This window comes from Balaenoptera physalus (assembly GCF_965194825.1).
Source record: "Balaenoptera physalus genome assembly, chromosome: 7".
NCBI classification, from domain to species: Eukaryota; Metazoa; Chordata; class Mammalia; order Artiodactyla; family Balaenopteridae; genus Balaenoptera; species Balaenoptera physalus.
This window is the reverse complement of record NC_138886.1, coordinates 101,578,042-101,582,909: the sequence shown is the minus strand read 5'-3', so window position 1 is coordinate 101,582,909 and position 4,868 is coordinate 101,578,042.

The following is a 4,868-nucleotide window of genomic DNA, read 5'->3' as shown; positions in this document are numbered from 1 at the left end:
AATCGTGCTCCAGGAATACTACTAATTAGGTTCCCCACCTTCCAGGGTTTTTCCCGTGGTGGAAGTCATCTCTCCTTGGAGCCGCACATGATCCCAGGCTTGGCCTCGCAGACCCATTCACTCGATTTGAAATCTTACTCGCTCTGAATAGATTTTATTATTATCTATTTGCTTGTATATTTATGTTAAAAATAACCCCCCCAAATCAAACACTTTTTTTGCAATGTTTATTTTTAAGGAAAATGCTATATATGATATGTCTGTGGGAATTCAAAGCAGTTATTAAAGTAGTAAAGCAAAATCAGTTTCTTAGGTGCCATTTCCCTGAATAGGGAATGAATGATAGGTGCAGTCCTTCTCTGGCTTTGGGGACCACTGATTACATTGCTCTGATACCCGTCTGGGGCCAGGACGAAAAGCTCTGATACTTATGTGAGAAGGGATGAATCTGCTTCGTTTCTCAAACAAGGTTATTCTCACTCTGTCAGTGGGTCAGTGGAGGGAGAATGGGGGAAGAATGGTTCTCTGCAACTACCCAGGAAGCACAGGACCCCAGGGGAGAGCCTTTCTTCACCAACCCCCATCTGTTATGATGTGCAAATTCAGAAAAGCTTTGGGAATTGGTACTCCAGGGCTAGAGGGACAAAGCCATGGCCAGGGGAGCTTCCTGGGGTGGGGTCTCCTGAATGGTGCTGCAGAAGTCCATGCCCACCAGGCTTGGAAGAGCTGCCCAGAGTCCTGGAGTGCCTGGAAGCTTGTTCATTCATTCCTTAGTCATTCACCCAGCTGCTCCTTTGACTCACATTTATGTCTTCTGTATACAGAGGAGGGGACCGGGCAAGGGTGTGGATGGATAGTGAGTCCAGGACTGAGGCCTGTAGGGAACTTAGGCTCTGTGGTCTGCGGGAGTTGGAATTTCTTGTTTTAAGAAGGAGTGAGGTGTCACAGTTGTCCCTGCTGCTGAGAAGTCAAGCACGATGCCTCCTGGAATCTAGCTCCTGGGAATGGCAAAGGCCAGGGGCACCATCGTAAGGTCTGCTTAGTGGAGTGGGGAGCCCAGAAGTCCAATGGGAGTGAGTGGAGTGGTGAGTGGAAGGTGGGGAAATGAGAAATTCTTCAAGAATTTTTGCCTGCGAAGAGTGGGAGAGAGATGGGTGCTGCAGCAGGAAGGTGACTCAGGTTAGAAAAGGAAAGCACCTGCAGGTAACTCATGACACCCACGGAGTCAGAAAGCTTCCACACTCTGAAAAGAGGAAAGCCATCTTCCCTCACTCTGATGGAAAGCTTGCCCAGCCTAAACTCTCCACATAACAACCAGAGCTAGGATTCTGTTGTCCAAATTCACATTCACTTCTAGGGAATTGGGATTTTCCCCTGGGCTCAGGAGACAGATGCTAGCTCCCAATCATGGTTCCCCCAAGGCTCTCATCTACAAAATAAACAAGAACTATGAAATACCAATGCAAAGAAAAGAAGAAAAGAGCCATTGCAAAAAAACAAAAAACAAAAAACAAAAAACAGAAGAAAATGAAGCCAAACCAAGGAAGACAGGGATAAAGAAGGTAAGACCTGATCCAAGATAATGTTTGTCCCCTGGATACAGCTGTACCTGAAGCTTGATATTGAGCATATTGGTTACACAAGGTGAGATGCCCCTCCTGCTAAAGCAGGTTTAAATTGCATCTGACATCCACATTCAAAATAGTCCATGTTCACTAACGTATCTGTTTTTTGAAAATTCAGGAACATTCCTATTGTTGCCTGGAGTTTAATATGTCAATTTCAAGAAAAGAAACATTGTACTCCAATGACTTTGTTTTTCCTGAAAATTATTCATGAAACAAAGAAATAAAGGAACTGAACAAAATGAGGAAATTAAGTTTATGACAATATCAAACATAATCTTCAGAATGGAAAAATATAATTGCTTTATTATCCATTTACCAATAATAAGCTGTTAACATCAGTGATGACCAGCAGGTTTTCATAATTTTCTCCAAATAAATTAGTCCCCTATAAATTTACTACTAGGTGTTGCCGCATGTGTTTATTTCATTATCCCATGTTTTACTTTTGCCTTTCCTTAAATCTCACCCATTAATAAAATTTTTTTTGTATTTGTTTGTTGTTTGCATTCGTTTGTTAACACCTTGTGTACAATAGCTGGCTTTTCTCCCACTTCCATTTTTAATACCTCAGATAATGTGGTGGAGATCACAGGTCACATAGTCTTCACGATGAAAGTGTTACAAGAATGACTGTTTTCTTCTGCTCTCATCTCTGTGGACATGAAATGCCAGATCTCTAAAGTATTTTGTATGTGTTTTCGACCTTGTGTTCCTGGCATATTACTGTTGCCATTGTTAGCTCTGAGATTCACAGCTCAACAAGGTTGGGGATGATCAGAGCAGATATCCCCATGGAGAACAAACCTTGCCCCAGGATCCACGGTTATCAGGAATCTTTGCTTTCTCTTCCACAGCACACACATTCTCATTCCTTTTGAAATGATTATACTTTTCCCTTCAAGGGAACTAATGATATTATGGCTCACTTTCCATGTATAAATCATCTGGTGGATGCATGTTGTGAATTTAGTGCTGAATTTCAAAAGATGTGGTCTCTATCTAGGCTCTAAATCTGATTCTTTTTTTACTAATTTTTGGAAGCCTGAAGTCTTAAACATCTCCATCAAATTGGGCAAGAGACAGGAGGTCCTGAGCCAAAGAAAAGACTGAGGGTGGGAAAGGGAATAGCGGAGTAGTTTTACCTTCGAGAAGCGAGTCTGTTGGGGACTGCTGACTGGATAGGGGTGGGGGAGGGGTGGCTCTAGTGACCCGCATGGCAGTGACCCTGCCCGCTGCTTCCCTCACCTGCTTTGGCAGATGGAACACCAGCTGTTTGTACACTATCCCTAGACACATTTACTTATTTATTTTAATTCTAAAGTTCATGAAAGGATAAGCTTTCTAATTGACTACAAAGGAAGGGCTGTGAGGACCACAGACGTGACGTGATGGTTAATTTTCCTTCCCTCACTGTAATAGATAAGAGCTTTCCACATTTTTCTGTCAGTTGATCATACTACAAACCAGCTCCTCCCTCCCAAAAAAGGACTGGAGTGGAATGAGATAATTGTAGTAAATACTTTGGGCATGTTTGCTCTGTCCCCAATTTCTCTGAGGCTTGCCACAGGTTGGCCATATTTGTATTATTTTATCCTGCGTCAGCTGAGGTGGGGTCTAAAGGGGAACAGCTGTCCCCAACTGGGCCAAACACATTCTGTCTCCAAAACTTGGGAATTGGGATTGGGAGATGCTGGTCTGTCCTTGTAGATTACTTTAATTTAGAATATTTAAATTTGGAACCTCTGGGCTGCCATATTTGCCATGTACTCAGAAAAGTAGATAGATTCAGTCTGTAAAGAAAAGCAAAGCCAGGTGGGGAGAGGAGCTGGGAGGATAGGTCAGAGGCTTGAGGGGAGATTTACTTAGAGTGGCTGGATCAGATCCTGAGCTCTTCAGGTTCTGATTCTGGCTCTTCTGGAAGCTTCCATGCCGTTAGAATGACGCCATCAGAAAATCTCTCCCGTTTTGGATTAAGTCACTCTGAGTGGATGTTTATTGCTTTCAAACAAAAGAGCATTAGTTAGGGTAGTAATATGGGTAGAACATTCTATGAAATAGAAAAAGAATTGAGAGCTACGTCTGGGCAGAGATGGCTTTTACACCAGTCTCCTCTGCTCCCCTCTGTGAAAATCACTTAAATAGCCTCTTAAGAATGTCTTACCTAATACTAAGGGTAATCAGCCATTTCAAAGTTAAACTAGTTACTGTTTATTAAATAATGTGTTTAAAAGGACGAAAAGCTAAATCTTGAGGATTTCAAGGTAAGATTTGGTGAGATCACAGAATCTTAGCACTGAAGGGTCCATGCAACCGTGCACGAATCTGCCTGTGATGTCCCTCTGAGTGCTCCTCCCTCCTTGTGGAGTGAGCCCCATGCAATGTGCCCTTTATTTCATTTGCTCTGTGTCTCAGACCAGGAAGAATCAATCCAATCCCACTGTGATCCACTGCTGTAAAGCTGCTTTTTGCCATCTTTGGACCTGGTCACCTGTAAACACATATTCAGTGGTCCTGATGCTGGAACAGTGCCCAACACGATGCATGAGGCAAACGTGAGCTGGTTCTGCCCTCAGGGAGCCTCGGTGTGGACACCCAGACATCCAGCCTCTTAGCTCTGGCTCCATAGTCTTGAGCTCGTTCTAGTCCTTGAGGAATTCTTGAGATCAGAAGTGTTCCTGCAGCCACCCACACGGAGGCATGGACACAGGGCAGCTCTAAAATCAGGTAGACTTGGGTCAGATGTGACTTCAAATCAAGTCAGAAGGCAAAATTCTTGTAATTATTTTCAAAGGTTTCTCTAATTTTTACAAATTCCTTCAATCCTACCTCCACAGCAAATCATCAGAGGCCAGAACTTGCTAAAATGTTTTTTCTTTAATTTCATTTTTTTTTTAAAGCTCTTTATGCCCTTCTGCAATATGCATTTGCAGGATCTCAAAAAATCTGAACTGGTCTACTTTTGCACATTTACAACAGTGTCAACTTTTTCAAACAAACAAACATGCAAATTTTTAAATTGGGGTTTTAAATTTCAAAAACATGTTCTTATTTTTAACTGAGATAGAAATGAAAACAAAGTGTAGCAGGTGTAATAAAAAGAATTTCGCAATCTAGTGTCATTTTAAGCATAAACGTTCAATTGCGACACCAATAATCATTGGTGCACTATATTGATTATGCATTGATATAGCTGTTTCCTTTACCAGAAAAATTCAAAGATGGTTCAGAAAAAGATAAGTT